Raw genomic sequence first — 19,680 nt, forward strand, 5'->3', positions numbered from 1 at the left:
CGGCCCCGGCCCCGGCCCCGCTGCTCTCCCCCCCGCAGCAGAGCAGAGCGCACAGGTCTCCTTCAGCCTCTGCCTTCGCTCCCCTCTCCCACCTTGGATTTCAAGCGGAGGGAGAGCTTGGAAGGTGCCAGGTGGTGGAATGCGGTTTCCTTGTCAAAAGAAATATATAGCTGGACGTGTAGGGAGGGGAGAGGGAAGCAGAGTTTTCCTCTGGCTGCTAAGCAGCCCACACTGCACCTGATTTAGTGTGTTTGGTTCTGAAAGGTTTATGCCCGTCCTGCTCATTTTTGCTAGGGGTCACTAGAAAGTCAGCTTTCAGGTGGTGAAGCCGCACAATGCAAGAAAGTTAGCTCCCGTGAACAATACCTGAATGTTACTGGAGAAGAGCACAGCCGTTTTCCCTTTTAAAAGCAACACTTTCTTCAATAGTTACAAACAGGATATAAACACTGCAGAAATTTACTATTACCTTTTTAGGATCTTGTGGTGGCTGAGTATCATTACAGGGTCTGAGAGAAGTGATGTCAAGTGTGGCTTCCAGATTAGGGCATACTGCAAGGAACAAATGGTGTGTCCTGGAAGACGTGTCACTAATTGTTTATGGAAGATCCTTTTCCTCTAGTGAGTCACATTTGATTTGCTATCAGATTTGGTATATCCATAACTTATTTTGAGAATAAAATATATTCCATATTGCTGTAGTCTTGTGTCCAAGCTGCCCAGATATTTCTGTTTGCGATACATTTAGAAAACATGCTTCACAATTGGGTTCAGTGATCTCACATGACTTTTTTGGATACTCCTTAGCCATGTTTTATATGTATTGCTCCTGTTAGAGAATTCTGCTAGTAGAAGATAATGTGTACCTTATGGTTGTACGTTCACCATGAAGAATATAAAAACATTATATAAGAAAAACTGTTAGGAAACATGTCAGATGCAGTCACATTGCATCAAACAGCCTAACTCTATACATACTCTTGTCTGCATAAAACCAGTCTAGGCATCAAAATAATGAGCAAGAAGGACATTTCGCCTACGAGACTGTTATTATTTTTACATGGCAGAGGGCCTTGTGTCAATGATAAAGAGTTGGAAGAGCATGGGAAAAGACATTTTACAGGATTTTTAAAGACTACCTGAAAAAATACATCACTTTTTATGGCCTCACTGATCAATCACAGAGTTAGATTACTGAAGCAAAAGACAGACAGCAGGGGTAGAGGGTGCGTAGATGTCATGGTTGTAATCCTCTTACCCAACACATTCAATCTTAAATTTTCCAGAGAAACTCATCGTAACTCCTGATATTAAGTTCCAGTGGTTTCTGACTCTACATATTGGACAGGATAGCATCCACAGTACCTACCCTAATCATGCCATGTAGCCACAGTACTGTTGTTTAAGCTGGTAGGAGGCAGAATAGCAGAATAGTCACATAAAGAATCAGCAATTATCCTGCCAGGGAAGAAGAGCAGGGCAAAGCAGTGCAATATGTGAGTGCAGTTTTAGAAAGAGGTGCGCAGTACAGACAAAGAATTAGAAACAAGAAGAGTTGTGATGTTAGTGCAAGTTGGGAAGTATCAGAGAAAATAACCTGAGAAATACAAGACTCCTCACTTGTTCAACATCAAAGTACATCAGTGGTAAATACCATAGCTTTTATTGCCTCTTTCTTTTGCCAGTCTAATTCCTCCTGTTAGTTCTGTACTACCCAGCAAACCTCAATCTTTGGCACCCCATGGCACTGACGTTCCTAACGTGTTCAGAAAAAATAGCATAATCGGACATGAACTGTCCAGACATGTGACACAAAGGAAATAAAAAGTAGACCTGTGTGGGGATCACCCAAAATGTTTCAGAAGAGGAGGGCAGAGCTAACAGTGCCAGTTTCTTAATTCTTTAATGCAGTTATTTAAACAAAGATGTTACATATAGCTGGGAGATGAAACCAGGGAATAATTACTTCATAACCGTCCCGTTTTCTATACTATTTCCCTAAGGACCTCTTAGTAGACTCTATTGGAGGCAGCACAGTGGTCAATCTGGGGCTTTGCATGACACACAGTGTTTTTATTTGTGGTCTTATATCGCAAATAGTTTGGTATTTTGTCTGTAACTTCACTAAATTATTAATTACTAATAGTAGCTATTACTAAATGGTAAGTAGCCATTTACATTTGTATATGTATACGTAATGCAACTCCTGGGGAAAAAAATAGATCAGTTACTGTGCAATGTATACTCTCAACAGAAGTAATGATTGTAGTCATTGACAGTAACCTTTGAAAATCATGGGGAGCAAAATTCATAGCCTGGTAAACATGAACCATCATGCTGTCCTGAATAAGTAGAAATGACTGTGTGTGCTCCCATTCGCAGATTTAATTGTCAGGAAGTGTTTGCTCAATCATGAAAGCTCAGAGGCTTCTCATAGGTGGTTCCCAATGGCATCTCTCATACAGCTTTCTAGCACAGTGTCGTGGTTTAACCCCAGCCAGCAACTAAGCACCACGCAGCCGCTCACTCACTCCCCCCCATCCAGTGGGATGGGGGAGAAAATCAGGAAAAGAAGTAAAACTCCTGGGTTGAGATAAGAACGATTTAATAGAACAGAAAAGAAGAGACTAATAATGATAATGATAACACTAATAAAATGACAACAGTAGTAATAAAAGGATTGAAATGTACAAATGATGTGCAGGGCAATTGCTCACCACCTGTCGACCGACACCCAGCCAGTCCCCGAGCGGCGATTCCCTGCCCCCCACTTCCCAGTTCCTAAACTAGATGGGACATCCCATGGTATGGAATACACTGTTGGCCAGTTTGGGTCAGGTGCCCTGGCTGGGCATGAGAAGCTGAAAAATCCTTGACTATAGTCTAAACACTACTGAGCAACAACTGAAAACATCAGCGTTATCAACATTCTTCACATACTGAACTCAAAACATAGCACTGTACCAGCTACTAGGAAGACAGTTAACTCTATCCCAGCTGAAACCAGGACACACAGACAGGTAACCCTACAGTGGCCAGTGCTGCCACATTTACTCTATTGATAATTACAAATAATAATCCGGAAGTTCATTCTGGTTCTGCTTGGATGTCAGTACTTCAGAAGGCAAGGCAAGGGAAGGGAAGGGAAGGGAAGGGAAGGGAAGGGAAGGGAAAGTGGGAGAACTAAGCCAAAGCTATCTTTGCTGCTGAAAACCAGACATCTTTCTAAGCATTACCATGATGCAGGATCTTACCCTATTTTATTCCCCTTTGCTCCTATACTAATGAAGACCATATTTCAATGCAATTCTGTACTTTCCTTCTGAAGCCACTGTTGAGGGTCTTCAGCTCAAGCTATCTTGGTTGTAACTACAGGTGGTGCTGTCAAGAAAACCATTCTGAACATGTGACAAGGCCACAATGTCAATGACTGTGTGGTGTCATGCCTCCGTTGGAGACACAGTTAAGACAGAGAGCTTAGCTAAGATTAAGGGTCTTGGTATGGTCAGGGAAGCATCATGTCTGGATGACTGAATCTGGTACCAAGTACCTGCAGAACTGATGCTAAGTGAAGCATGTTTCCAACATTTTTTTTTTTTTTTTTAATGAAAAGAGTCCCTTATTACTTCAGTGCTGACCCTCACTATCAGGAAAACGAGCATGGAGTCCTCATCACCCAGCACTTTATAAGTTCCATTGTTTTCAGCCATGAGCGCGTTCATCTCTGGAGCAGAAAAAGGAGGGAGGAGAGAGGGAAAAGGAAGACACTAGCTGCTTTGTTTTAATTTATTAGGAAGCACAGCGGTGGATGTAAGACTGGTAGTCCTTTGCTACTTGTATCATGAGTATCCCACAGGCAGTTGGTGATATAAGAAACCCTGGGAAAAGAGATGTTCAAATGGCAAAAAGGTGTCCAAAACCCATTACCAGAAATCCTAGGGCCAGGTAGTTCATTTGCTCCATCCTCCTCCTGAAGACAGGATTGGCTCATATGATATTCCTGGAAGATAGTTGCCCAGTCTGGCCTTTAAAATCTCCTTCCACAATCTTTCTGCCCAAACAGTAGGGACACTGATTTTGACTGCTGGAAAGTTTTTTCCCAATGTCTAACACAAATTTCCTTTTCTGTAGTTTAGACATGTTGCTTCTTGTCCTTTTAACAGTGAACATGAAGTTTATTTCCCTTCTCATTACATTAAAAAAAAAAATTAGATTATCCCTGTCTTTCCTCAGTCTTTAGTCTCTAGACAATTCATTCAACCTTTCTCCTGTGGCATATTTTCCAAATCTCTAATGACTGTTATCAGTCTCCCCATGATGCTCCACAGCTGGTCCAAATGGTGTGGAATCAAGGCTCACACACAGTACCTCTTCCTACAGACCCTAGTGTGGAGTTTGCCTTTTTTGCAAATGTGGCATTTTTTTGCTTGTGCTCGGGATGGAATCCCCTATAATCCCCAGATACTTTTCTGCATTATCCTTCCCTGTAGTCTTCACTTTAAGCATGTCTGTATGTCACTGGAAAACAGTTCTACTCCACCTTTTTGTACCATATTCAGGTGTTATGAAATCTCATTATTTTCTTAACCACTTTACTTTGGTATCATATTGCAATACAGTAAGCTTTCCAGTAAAAGTTTGGCCATCATCAGTGAAAACATGAAATGTTTTGCCTTACTTCTGTTGGGCCTTGTTAGAAAAAATATGCTTGCTAGTCTTGCAAGTGAACTCAAAATTCACTGACTTAAAGATATTGCTAAAATGTTTTTCATTAAGAGTAGTCAAAAAATTAATAAGGGTGGGAGCTCATCTGCTGGGAATTAGCCCATCTTCCGTAAGCCTTCAACAGCGTATGATTTACATTGCTAATTCATTGACTAACTAAGGCTGATGGTTTAATTTCAGAATGTCACATCAAGGATACAAGACCCAATGTCATATCAAGGATTCCCACCATAGTAACAGAAACATAGAACTGAAGGAAACTCTTTGCAGAAAATAAGTAAATGGTCTCCAGGCTGTACTCTCGGGCCATCCCTGGCTTGGTATCAGCTCAATAAACCTGAGAAAACTCTTAGGCCATCCCTGGCCTAATGGCCATCTTTGGGCTAAGAGGTTTCTCAGGTTTATTGAGGTAATTAACCCAGCACATAAGGTTTCTGGCATGTTCATGCAGGAAATACAGTGAACTCTCAGAGAGAATGCAAGTGACAGAAGGCAAGAGAGAGGCGGATCTTCTGTATGATCTCTTCTTCTCCACCAGCCTCAAAACTGGAGCTCTGAAGTTTCATATGGGTGTGCCAGTGTATGTGGCCTTTTGCTAATGTTACACATGAGCCTAAAGATGGTGCAAACCAACTCCGTGGGACCAAAGATTTCATGTGGTGCCAAAAAACAACAGAAGCAGCACCATGGATCTGAGTGGTTGTTAGGAATTTGTCTGGATCTAAGAAATGGAGTCACGCCTTTTACCTACTGAAACCATGGTGATAAATGAGGACTTGGGATGTATGGTTAGGACATGTCAAAGACTGTGTCAGTGTGTAAACATCCTGTTTCTACTGCAGCATTTCCCAAATCCATACCCCTCCATGGGAAAGAGAGGGACCCCTCTTCCAAGAGGGACTTGGAATTTGGTAACAATCCCCTGGGAACACAAGCAGTAGTGGCCTTGGCAAGTCATGGGACTGTGCTAAGATATTGCTGACAGGTCATTCATGCCACATGAAGAAGAGTTATAGAACGGCTAAAGCAATCTGCTCTTCTCCCTATAGTGCTTCCTAGGACACTCCTAGCCATCAGGAGTGAGGGGATTTCCTATGCCATCATTTGCTATTAACTGTACTTCACTCTACTTTCAAAATAGAGTGATGGTGGTGTTGGGGTGTTGGGGTCCACATGCTGAAGATATACCCAAGGGCAGTTTTGTAAGTCGTAGTGATTTTTTAAAATTGGAACAAGTGGAATAGTTGTGAATCCAGGCAAACTTGTGGCTACGCAAGTCTTGCTTCAGCTCTGAAAGAGAAGCAGCAAACTTCAAAGTTACATGCAAGTTAGGAACAGTGCCTGTGAATTTAATTATGTTGAGTTTAATTAGAAATAAGAGGAAAGGTATTTGGGCCTCTGGAGTAGAGAGGTGTTAAGAGGTGTTATCTCCTAAGATAGTTGAGAAGTAGGTAATTTATTGCCTAGGGAAAACACAGAGGTTTTTGGAAGGAGCTGGAGGAGGAAACAGAAGAGAGGAAAACTGCTAATGAATCAAGAATTTGTAGTGTCTGCTTGTGGTTATGAGCTTCAGATCCCAGGTGCATCTTTTGAAGGAAGGTTTTAATAACAGAAGGGTTTGTGCACCCAAAAGCTAACCTTTTCCCTCCAGCTGTACAAGCTGGACTAAGAAAGGATATTATCTCTACCTACACATCTTCTCATTTTACAAACTGGCAGCTCAGCTACAGGAAAGTCCAGTGTGTCTGAATGCCAAACTGTTCAGAAGAAAGCCTAACTTTACTCTGCTCTTCAGGTTTTTAGTTGCTCATCTATAGATGGCAGGACAGAAATCTGCTTTGTCCTTTGCTGGTGTGTTTAGGCCCTGAAGCATAAGAACTGAAAGACTGTTCTTGGCATTACATCTCAGCTAAGTTCTCTGTAGAGTTTTTCTCCCTAGATAAATGCCAGCTATTTGCCTCAGTAACATTATGAAGTTGTGTTTTGCATGGTTTCTTTGCCTTTTCATTTTGTCGAGTACTTTCATGTTCCAGTGGGGGAAGAGCAGCCAGTTAGTCTTCTCTACAATATTTAATGAGTCTGGGTAAAAATATTGCATTATAAATTGTAACCCAAGACACTCTTGTGGTAGAGTATTTCCCTTTAAATAACAATGGAAAAATTTCGCCCTTATTTCGTAAAGTAGGGAAGGAATGCACAGAGCAACTCTCTCCTGCTTCCCCCAAGAATCGTGCATCACAATACACTTTCTACATTTATTTTGGCAGTTTCATTTTCCTTATTAATGACATTATTTAATCTACTAGCAAATAAGTAAATGAAGTCTTAACAATCACTATGCTATTCCACTAATACAAAAGTACATTGTAATGCTCTGCTACTGAATCTTTGCTCAACGTGAAACTTTAGAAAGCATATGTATTAGTGAAGTTCTGTGACACATGCTATTGAGCATTCTGTACTCATCTGTAACAAATTGTTTGGACAAATAGGCTAGGATTCACTACTCAAAGACACACATAAAAACGTTTATGAAACTATTTTTAATGTTTACTCATGTTCCTGTATCTCATCATTATTGCTACTACTGCCATTGAGGTTTGTTTTAGAAAAAGTTATTTTCTTCTCTGGACAGGTGGCAGGAGCTTCTGCCATTTTGCAAACAGCTATTTCCATCTTGCATGGTAGTAGTGATAGTGGTTCTTCCAGTTTATCACTGACCTATGGCTTTTAATTTTACACGCAATGTTCTTGATTTTGGGAAGTGCTTAATTTCCTCTACTTCAGAGGCAGCCAACAGCCCCTCTCCTCTGCAAATAAACAAACAAACAAGAATCTACTTAAAAACCTGGGACCTCACATAGCAAAGTTGAGTGTTTATATCCTGGCAGAATTCATGCTTCTAAAATACCTGTGGTGGTATCTTTTTGTGCAATAATTCAGTTGCAAACTGAGGCTACATGATATCTGGATGGAAGAGCTTATAAAAACACAGCCTGTTAGAACCATGGGCTTATTTCCAGCTGCATTGACTTCACTGAGAATTAATTGCTCTTGAATGAAGTAGTGCTGTTGATTTATTTGACAGAACTCTTCCATCTGGGTAAGTCCTAGTATTATGAGCTAGTTAAAGAGTTCATTGCTGTTTTCAAAACTAGTAAAGCTACTCATTTTGACCTGTTCATGGATTATGTAGGAGTCACAATTCAGGATTTGTGAACATTCAGAGATGTGGTTTTTTTCTTCTGTTCTTCATAAAGGATATTTTTGGCAAGCCAGCTGCCTGTATGCTACCAACAGAAGGTATCTGCCTAGGGTGAAGATTCATGAAGCTTACCAAATAAAGGAGAGCAATAGTTTCAGATCTCCAGCTAGCTGCTGTTCTAGCCTTTTTATATTTAGCTTGAATATCCTATATAAAAGCCATGTGGGCTGAGTGACACAAGGTTAAATTTAAAGCCACTATACAAGGAATTGTACTGAACTGTACTTTGAAAACTGTCCTTGTCTGCTGGCCTACATAATATCATTAAAGCTTCTAACCCATATTTTCTTGACATTTTACTTCAAAAGAATGCTTTAAGACATGAATTGTTTTAGATAATTAAAGAGAAATGAAAATGCCTTTTGGCATACTGCCACAGAGTACAGCTTTGGTTACAGGAAATAAATTCCATTCTCAGAAATGGCATTTTTTATTATTGCTGCCATTGATTTGACAGTACTGTGGCCTAGAGTACTGTCAACCATCAGAGAGAGGTTGACAAAATTAGAGAATCTGAAGAAATGCCTCTTGTAGTGTGACATCAAGAGGAAAACGTATGCTTTGGTTAAAGTTATCACTATCAGCACCACGGAGCTTTGTATATGAGGATAACTGTGATAGTAGGAATGGGGGAATCAGACCCATCAGGTGTAGTGAAGCCTGTACAGCCCCATGGGTGCTAAGTGTCTTTTGATGTGAGATTATAACAGCTTCATATCAAAGTCTGGGCAGCTGCTGTAGGTTAAAAAGACAAACAACGCCCTGCCACCTCCTACCCCCCACCCCTGACATTGTCATTAGGAAATACCTCTGGAGAGCAAACAAAAGAATGGTGTCTCATTAGCGGTAGGTGTCAGGGAACCACATTTTCTTTGGTTTTGTTGACACATTGCTTCCTTAAAAGCAATCACCCTCAGCTATAATGGATTATTCCACCAGGAGGAAAACTAATCCTCCTCTTCAGCTGCCAATCAGGGCCAAAGAGTGTTCCAAGAATTCCACAAGATGACACTCTTAGCAAAATAAGAGTACTCTGGGGAAATCCTTCGCCTTGCTTGTCTTGTGAGGGAGTTGTGATTTACAGGGGTTTCACATTGCTCTGGAACTGTTACTGAGATTTCAGCACCTGCGTCATAACAGCAACTCTGTTTTTTTCTTCTTTCATTAAGGAATATGCTGTTGACCTACAAACCAAGCAAAACTGTCATGGAAGTTATATATGCATCACTAGGGAATAATTGTTAACTCTTGCAATGTAATAAATGCCTTTTTGGAACAGGCATTTCTTATATGAAAAGTAGGAAATACACCAACTGAAAATGCATTCAAACCTAGAAATCCTAATACTTCATTTTTAGCTGCTACGGTAGGTGGAACCCCCGTTGGCTGGTTGGATCACCCTGATATTCGTATGAGACCAAAAGGAAGCTGTTCTGAAATTGTGTTTTCTGATGTTAGTTGAATATGAAGGAAAAAAAAAAAAAAAAAAAAAAAAAAGGAAAAAGCAGATGAATAATACTATGTATTTCTCTTCCACAATACCTGAGAAACATGGATACCACAATATGTAGACCCATCATATGAAGAAAATTTAGTGATCATAACTTGTTACCCAAGCTATAGAATCAAATTTCTTCCATCTCTTCCTCCTCAAAGTATAAGCAGGTTAAGGGCAGGATGGCATCAACTTCTCTCACACAAAACCTTGGAAATACTGAATTCATTGGAGCAACTTGCAGAACAGGGTGCTCCTTTAGCCCACAGTGAGAACTGAGATTTAAAAATCAAGGGCTGCTTTAGTTGCTGTAGTTTGGGGTTTGAATGCTAAGGGTAGCAAATCTTTGTTTGATCTGACAGGCATAGGTGGGAGACAGGACAGGAGCCTTTAAGACACTTTTGTCACTGAACTCAGCATCTTCTGAAATGATCACAAGTAGCTTCCAGGCCACCCAAACCTACACATGATTCCTTTTTACATTTCTTCTTCTCATGCCTATTCCCCATGTCTCCTTCAGTTTACGGCTGGGAAAAAAAAAAAAGAAAGAAAGAAAGAAAGAAAGAAGAGCAAAAACAAATGGGGGGAGGGGGGAAGACTGACAAAAATATCCTTGAGTATACCTGAGACTTCTCAAACCCTCCAAACCAGTTCCTCAGTTTTGTTCTTTCAGTTTTTGCTGAGCTTCAGTTTGAAATTTGAGCCACTGAAACACTGAATTTCCTTGCACCAAGAAATCTCTCAAAAGGAGGCGAGATTTTGACGAAAGTAAGTTTCTTCAGAAAAAGCTGACCACCTCTCGTAAAAGATGACATTAGCTATAAATAACTTTTATAAATTGAAGTTTTCAGATCATATGAAGAGCTAAATTCTCTTACAATTCCAATAAAGCTGGTGACACTGCATGGGATTTAATACCAAGGCTGAGTTCAGCATGGCATATAAGTCTTGAGAGGACATTATATAGATCTATACTATGGGGAAGGAACTTAAGACCCTGAGAGCTCTTGTGGTAATCTGATGGGCAAAGGGTGGTTACATGAAAAATGTTTAGTTTTCATGTGTTTCAGGAGACTGGTTTGAACAAATATCTTTGTGTTTAGGTACTAAATTGAAGTGTAGGATAGGGACTATCTTTTACAGATTTGATAACACTTGAAAGTGAATTCAGATGAAAGGGTCTGAATTTATGGCATTCCAGCTATTTCTGGCTCACTTTAGCTGCACGCAATCTTACTGGAGAGCAAAGGGACCTTGCTCTCTTTTAGTTCATTTTCAGGATGAATTAAGATATCTTAGAACACAGTATTCTTGCCTGACAATGAGCTGGAAGCTATTTGGGGGTAGCTTTCCTACTCCACATCTAATCAAGCTTTTTTTCTTGTATCGACTTTAAGAGGGTTATGATCCTGCCTAACACTTTTTTTAAGCTATCACAGTACAAGCGACACATTACACCTTTATTAAAGTCCATTGCTAATCTGAAGGTTGAAAGAGAAAGACTCTTTTGCACTCTGCCTAACCTTGTGGGACCTCTTCTTCTTGCCACAGCATAAATAAGTAACAGTCATTATCAATTGATATGTGGATGTTGATGTGAAACTTCAACCGCACTCTTCAGTTTGTACAACTGTGCTGAAAACCTCATGCATGCAAGGGTCCTCATGAGATTTCTAGTGCTTCTGAGCAGGGGAACAGTCCTCTGTAAACAGCTTTTCTTACAGCATTTCCCCACTTCACTTCTAGTCCCTGCAGGAATCAGAACATACAGCACTAGGCCAAAAAAAAAAAAAAAAAAAAAAAAAAAAAAGAAAAAAAGGAGGAAAACAATGGAATAAAGCAATTACACTCTTTCAAACTGCCAGCAATGCCTGCTTTGAGCTTGTATTTGTTCTGAACTGATTCCCCCCAGCTCTGCTTACAATTTTGGGTGTGACACAACTGAGGGGGAGGGGGAGAGACATCAATTGTTTTCTGTGGCAAAGAAGGCGTAGATTCCAAGGGCAAAAACCACCATAATAAAGTAGCAGCTTCTTAGGGATCACATTAAGGATTAGGTCCTAACTTTAAGTGGCAAATAGTGCTGATCAACGGTTATATTTGGCTAGCGCTGGTTGAGCGGTTTTCAATGGTTGCCTCTGCTTAGTGCTTCATGAAACTAAGCTGCAGCTTTGTAATGTAAAGGCTGCATTTAAACTAACAATCAGTAAACATAAAGCACTACAGAGGGAAGGGTTCTTTAAAATGAATTTAGGACTCGTCGAATATTTTTGAGACTCATCGAACATTTTTGAAGTTGTTCTAAGACTCTTCTTAAAAAAGCTTGCCTTTGAAAAGGAAAAATTTTTTTTTTTTGTCTGTGTTGAAGAAGTTCATGTATAGGAATACTTGCTCTTAGACTGTGGTCAATTGTATGGAAAAACTGGGCATGATGTACAGTATAGCAAGTACTGCGTTTTTTACTTTTTAGTAACAAAGACCAATCTTCCTCACAGAAGTCTATACTAAGTTTCATTATGGAAAGGACTGCTTTAAATGTCTTTTATTTATTAAACGCACTTTCAAAATTGCTAGTAGGTTGCTCACTGCTGTGTAGAGGTCAGATTAGTATGTGCTTAGCCTTGGTACTCAAATCTATACCTACATAGTTAGACTAAAGTCTGTATTTTCAAAGATTTGAATTCTCTGCAGTTCTTTCTTCCTGATCATTCAAGTTAATGTGGGCACCATCCAGTGCAGCACTGGGTGGTTAGTACTTCTAAAACTCTGGAAAGCCACTTCCAGCTAAGATCTTTAAACACAAAGGGAAACTTTTTAAAGATGCATAATCACGGGGAAATCAGAGTATTTAATTTCTTTGTAAGTAAAAATGTGGCCTCCATGTTCACCTTTTATAGCTTATTAAAAAAATCAGTTGAATTAGAATTTATTCAGTTAGGCTGAAAGCATGCAGGACATGTTTAATACAACAAATTTCTTCTCATTCTAAAACAAAATGGAAAGCTCTGAATGTTGAAATTTGTAATGCCTTTGTTTTTTTCTTCCTGATACTTGCTAGAGATTTCCTCTTAAATAATCAAATAGGCACTTAACTTAAGCTTATGACAATGTGCTTTCAAGGAAGCAGTTTTTAGCTATGTAATGCTAACAGAAGCATGTGGGCAGACCCTGATGCCCACAAAAAGCCTCCAGCTATTCTGGTGTTCCACCTAAGCCCTAATAATATGGGCATGACTATCAGTTGCAAGGCTTTAGATGGCTAATTTAAGGGTGAAACCCTGGACTAGCTTTTATCAACAGCGACTGTAATTCAGAACTATGTAAAATAGTATTTGTCACCCTCCACCCCTTTAAAATTACAGTAGTGGTTGTGACATATACAAAATGCTATTCAAACACTATTCATGATGTTATAATACCTTAATTTTATTCAAAATTAGAAAATGTTGGGAAATATTTTACTTTATTACTTGAAAAATGTGACTTTATTTAAATCATAGTTTGTGCATACTTAAAAGTCAAGAGTGAAGGTTGAAAATTTACACTTAATTTTGGCATTTCCTGGTCTTACAGTGCTTAATAATGTGCCTCTAACATTCTTGTAATATAGTTTCAAAATTGTATTTCTCTGTATATTCATACAGTGGCATAAACATTTTATCATTCTGTATGAAATCTGAATACTAAAAATGAACAAATACTGTGTTTGCTGCAAGATGGCTACAACAAGAGGTTTGTACCCTACCAGCACTGTATTCTAAAAAATAATCTCCCTCAGATAAAACAGAGATAAGCAGAAGAAATAAAGTCCGTGTCCTCCTCCCTGTAATTGGTTTCTACCTCTTAAAAACTACTGGTGGAAAAGGCATTTCACTAGTATACTGAAGGAAAGATACCAGTGCAAGTGGTTATGTTCAAAAGGAGACTGCAAACAAGAAAAGTTTGGAAAACAATAAATGTTTGTGTGACTAACTGTTGCACTTCTTGTAGTCCTACAGTATGCCAGTCAGTCCAAGGCCATTATCTGATCACTTTGCATTGCTTAAAGCAAAGTAACCAGGGAGGCGTTCTTGTGATATGACTGCAACTGCATAGCATTTAAACCAGATTAGGGCTGAGAACTGATGATAGTGAGCCAGCCAAAGCAAAGTTTTTGAGGATTGATAACCAGTCTTTTCTTTCCTGTTACAAGTACTTTTCAGCCAGATTGGTTTCTTAATCTATTTCACCATGCAGCCATACCGGCACCAGAGCTGGCAAAACAAATGGCCCAGAGCAAGGGAGAAGCACTTGATGGCCCCTCGACAGCAGCCCTCACTGGGAACCTGCGTGGAGATGAACAGCTGCAGATGAGAATCTAAACATTTGAACGGCTGATACGAAGTCAGAGGGGAAAGAAATGTGGCCTTCATCATCTATAATAAACAGTCGAGCTGTTCCTGTTGTTCTTAAAATACTGTTGCTGCTTTGCAATATAGACCAACTAATCATGTAATTTTGTCCAGAAATGGCAAAAGAGCTGTATAAAATTCTGCTGTTCTAAACACCAAGACTGCATAAACAATCCATTGCTTTTCACTAAGGACTCATTCTCAGGTCAATTAATTGTTGAGAGCCTTGGTATCCCCTAATATTGTAGCGTAGTTTAGAATTGAATCATTCCTTTTCTGGGATTTATGAATTATTCATTAATATTAGCTACTGCACTTCAAAGATCACCCAAAAGCTAATGCAGAGAACCTGTTACATTCTGCTCAGTCCTATCAGCATGTATCTGTCATGAGCCAAGGGAAGCAGGGAAAGCATGTGAAAATCAACACTGTTCTATTCTGACCCCAGGAGCTAACAGAGCATGTAGGCAGAGGTTTTTCACTCTTGGGTGGCATGGCACTGCAACTTGTAACAACATGACTTAGAAAGAGCATCAAAAGGTGAGGACAATCATCCCAATAGAAAAAGTATAGAAAATAACAGTTGTCATCATACCAGATAGAACAGAAAAACAGTGCAAGCAGCATAATCTAGTAAATCAACAAGAAACTTTTCAGATGCTTCTGATTCCTTGATCAGAACAAGCAGTTATATACCTACTTTTATTAACCTTTTAAAAAATGAAATGAGATACAATCTGTTTATTTACTATCCACAGAATGGGTAGTGTAGCCTGTGTAAAGGCTATGTTGCCTTCCCTATGCTTTTTCAGAGTCTTAGCCTCTCTCTATGGTTGAGAAGCAAACTTCTCCATGTCTCTCTTCTGACCACATCAGGTAGGATGACAGGAGAAGCAGTGCCTTTGAATACAGAAACAAAAAGATAAGTTGTTCTATTCAAACAAGCACTAACGCATCCTGGTTTTCAGGACATACTTCAGCCCCTTGCAATACTTTGTGAAACTTACCTTGAATCTGGTTAAAATCAGTGCGCAGCCAGACTGTATAATTCTGTATTTCCCATTTCCTCAGAAAACCAAGTTAAAATCGTGTAGTCATCTACTTTAAGACATAGGATCGAAGAATGCTTTGTAGGTACAGCATTAATTCTGAGCAATCTGGTCTCTGCCAAGAAAGACTAATTAGAAGATCCATTGTTTGCGCAGAATTTTGTTTATCCTTCTTGCATTTACTTCTGTTTAACTGCAACAGCCTCACAATGTGTTATTCAACAACATGCCCGTGAATGGTTGTATGCCCTTTTGCAGCCAATATGTACAGCCAAAAGTACTGTTACTCACTAATACCACCTTCTCCAGCTATCAGAGTTGTAGACTACTGGAGGTACATGTGGTACATTTGTCAACAACAACCAGATGAAAAAAGAAGTTATGCATGCTGAAAAAGCTGAAATACTCTGTTGCATGATTGCTGCTGTCAATGGGGATTTTGCGGGTGTTTGGAACTGTGATGTGCCAGTGCCAAAGGCCTCTGGATGTTTGGCCTTGATCCCCTATTTCTGAGTGTTTACTCTCCCAAATACCACTGTGTACTTAGGTAGCGAGTCATTGTACCGTAACCACAGGTCTAATGGTTTAAGGGACAGAACTACATTTTACATAAGCACACAAACAACTCTCAAGTGCAGATCTTGCCAGAGGATGGGTATTTCTATTTCTGGATGGCTCTCTGCTTTGCAAGCTGCCTTATTGCTGAAGGCTCTGCGTGTCTTCCTGACAGCTAAGGCTGTGTTGATGGCTGCTCATCCAAATAATGAAGTGGGCCTAAATAGCCCCATGTTGCCTGAGTCATAGCCTATTATTTTTTTCCATGACCATCTCCACATAATGTGAGTTGAAAAAATCCAGTTAAGAGATGGAAAGTATTGTGGACAGGCTTTAGGAGCAAGATGCTTTGTTGTTGTGAAGTAAGTACAGAAGAGTATGATTAAAAAGTAAACAAAATAGAAAGCTAAAACAGGGTGATATTTAGGTTTCTTCCAAGCTGTCTTTCTGTTAAAACTCACACATTCACGACTGAAAATCTCTGTTGGGACAGATTTGGTTTTTAAGCAAACCCTCAGCAGTAAATCGCTCAAGTATAACTCTTTGGCCAGATTACTCTAAAGTGATTTAACCCACTCTTATCCAAAAATTGCCTTAGTGTTCCTTGCCTCCATGTACTCAATCTTCTGAGCTGGCATCCTGCTGGCATCCTCTAAAAATACTGTCCCAGTGCAGCCTGCAAGTGAACATTGGGCTAAATCCTCAAGACCTGACACTTCACATCATTCTACGTGGATGTAAAAATATCCAGATTTGAACACTGGGCAGGAAAGTCTCTAACCAAGCTGACCTTCAGAGAACATTGCAGAATACAGATATAAGGAACATATTTCACCCTCCCCACCCTGTCTAGCCTTTTGTAATTGATTCAGCCTGCCAGTTTCACTTCCCAAGGCTGTCTAAACCTCTGTTGACTATTTTCTGCCTCTAACTTTACATCCACCAACTACTATTTTCTTCCTGTCCATTCACTTGAAGTGCGACTTTAAAAAGCAGAGGTTATCTGCTCCTAAAACCTCTCTAATGAGGGATCTGTAAGGTTTCTGAGGAAGAACAGCAGCTTGTCATCCACTCATTACTCTGGCATGCAAATACGCTGAGGGTGACAGAGGGAATGGGGAGCTTGCTGCCACCAGGCTTCATGTGGTGCTTGCTGGAGGCACAACGCGCTCACGGATGTGTCAGCATGGATAGTGCAGGATAAAATAAATTAATGCATGCAAGACTGACTATGAGGGAAGGATGCATTTTACTTACAGTCAGTGAAATTCCCCAGGAGTAATTGTTCTAAATGGTGAGAAAAACTGACGGCAAAGTGTTTATGATGATTCCTTTCTCAAGGAGGTTGATTGGTGGGACTTGCTAAAGTCATACATGTCAGCTAGGTACAAAATATTAGTATTTGAAGACCACCTGACATCTGCATGTACTTAGCCTACGATTAGCTACAAGATGCAAATGTGGAGTTAGCGTATTTGAGAACTCAAAGTTAACTTGGAAGTCTGGTATAACATAACAAAGCTGTGTGTACCAGGAATTCAGTTAGATTTTGGTGCAGTCAGAAACTGCTATTTCTTTTGCTTTCCCCTTCCCTCCACCACTCGGCCATCAGGGGATGGAGTGCTTTGTGCCTGTGCAGTAGCACAGGATGTCCTTACACTTGGCTACTTAAGTTGCATAATGGTTACAGAAATGAGGCACAGCACTTACCAATCTCCTTTTTGCCTGCAGACTCCTGTTTTTGCTGACCACAGAACTTCACAGCAGGTGTACTACCTGTGCCAGGATTTACAGGTGTGCCTGAATGCCAGCTCCCTTCAGACCTGGGCTAATTTGTTCTGTATAGGCCTACATGGGGTATGGAAGTGTTTTAGAAGTTAGTAAGTCCAGAGGAAATAGGCAGGCTCAAGGAATTAGGTTGTGAATGCAGCACTACTTGAATCACTCCATTTCAGCACTCTTTTATAACACTCATTTTCTTGTCAAAGAGTTTGAAAGAATTTAATCAATGTGTATTTCTAGTCCTATTTAGGGAGCCAGTCAGTCAGTGCACTTCTAGTGTGATGAATGTTAAAACACTAATGCACTAATAACAAGCAAATATGCAAAAGAGAAAGAAAGCAAGAATTGCTTGTGAAAATGTTTTTTCTCCAAGATCAACTTAATGAAGACACTCATTTTTTTAGAGATATGAAAAAAATAATTAAAAAACAAATCGCCTTCAAAACTTATCTTCTGTTAATAGCCTCTGATTTTCCAATGTATTACACACTTGGTAGCACAAGTTTCTACCTCATCAGACTGATTTGCTAACCTTGAAAGAAATTATAAAAGTGTTTTTTTCTTCAGTCACCATCTAAATCAACTTTTAAATTTCTTTTAGCCCCTCTAAATGAACTCTGGGAAACTTCTTGGTTAGGAGGAATGAGAGAATTCACAATACGAAAAGAAAGTATAATTAACTGATCCCAAAGGAATCACAAGACAAATAACCATGGGTTGATTGTCTTCTCTACACTAAGGGCATGGTTTACACATGACTGTTTTTCAGTGATAGGGTCAAATAAGTGGCTTCCACCTGCTCATTTTTTGTCCTCCCTGTGGTGTCAGTGCAAGTGCTCATGAAGCCACAAGATAAAGTCATCAGAGAATACATCCAGGTTAAAAATACTGTCTTTTTTTTTTATGGGTAATTTCCAACTTGGCTCACTCATTGACCCAGTTCATCATATGGTCCCACAAACGGTAGTACCAGTTTAACCTGTGCCAGGTGGGAGGGAGGGGGAGGAACCTCTCCAGGTGCCAAAGGAAACATGCATGCAGTCCATCACCTCCCCCTGTGTCACTGGGGCAGTGCAAAGTGACTGCCTAGCACAAAGCAAGCTTTGCTCCTTTTAAAGTCCCAGAACAGCATAAGGGCCAGTGGGGTTTCTTTAAATGAAACACACCGGCAGATGCTGCTCATCTTCTGGTGTGCATTACGTGCCAGAGCATTCACCTCTCCAAGCCTGCAACTGTCTGAAGGAGGATTTTTTAAAGCAGAAGGTCGACACAGAGCCCTGTACCCAGAACCAAATGCTTTCCTGAATACTAGGTGCTATACATGGCAGTTGTTCATGGCAGCTACATTTTATGCATTTGCAGGCATAATATAGTAAGCATAATGTAAACATGCATCACTCTTTTGGCTCAGCATTCATTCATGACTACTCTCTTTGCAGTTGTAGAGCTGCAAAGCGGTGCCTGGTTTTCTCTTACAGACACCTCTAGAGTAATTTCCTTAGGAAGTAAGCTCACTCTCCCCCATGGAAGGGCTTTCAGAAAACTGGGGAACTCCTTTCAGTGCCAGCCACTGAAGACTGGGCTGGAGTGCATGTGCTTTTTTATTTATTTATTTTAAACACCAAAGTATTTCTCTGTAACAACTTGTCAGCTAATGAGTTCTTTTTAAACATGGCTCCTAAACAGCATACACAGTATTGTTTTACTAATAGTCTCCAATTAATAGGCACTATAAAAATATAAACAGCAGGAATGGAAAAATCATTAAAAGAGTAGCTTTTGGCTTCTTTTCATTCCGGCGAAATAAATGGGTTATATTGCTGCTGTTATTACTGATACTAGACATAAAGCAGATTAAAACAACATATGTTTTCAGTACTGAACTCTGACTTGAGATGTGCGTGGATGCAGGCTCAAAACAGAATAAATATATTGCTGTCAATTTGGGAATATGGCAGTTCATTTGACAGCCCTCTCCCTGTACATCACAAAAAACAGGGGACACCATGCCCCAAGGACTACACAAATGATGATCAGGGAGCTACAGGGGAGGTGTAACTTAAGTTGTAAAGACCAGAATAGTCATTCCATTCCTCCAACTATTTTGGCTCCATCTATTTAAATAACCTTTTTCCTCAAAGCAGGAGTAAACAGTGCTGTGCCTCCTAAAGAGCATTTGTTTACACAGTGATGTATATCCGCAGTTACCAGGGGAGGTGAATGCTTCATTCAGGCCAGCACCGGTACCTTAGCTATGGAGCCACTTGCTTACACACAAACTGCACTGCTCAATATGTTTATCATACCCGGGTAGCCTGGAAATAGGCTATTAAGCACACCAGAGTCTTTCATGACAGCTTCAAATCTCTGGGATACGGTTAGGGCCAGGGGGGAAAGCAAACTTTCCCCACCCCACAG

The sequence above is a fragment of the Haliaeetus leucocephalus genome, unplaced genomic scaffold (assembly GCF_000737465.1).
Source record: "Haliaeetus leucocephalus isolate CR32 unplaced genomic scaffold, Haliaeetus_leucocephalus-4.0 Scaffold251, whole genome shotgun sequence".
Lineage (NCBI taxonomy): Eukaryota > Metazoa > Chordata > Aves > Accipitriformes > Accipitridae > Haliaeetus > Haliaeetus leucocephalus.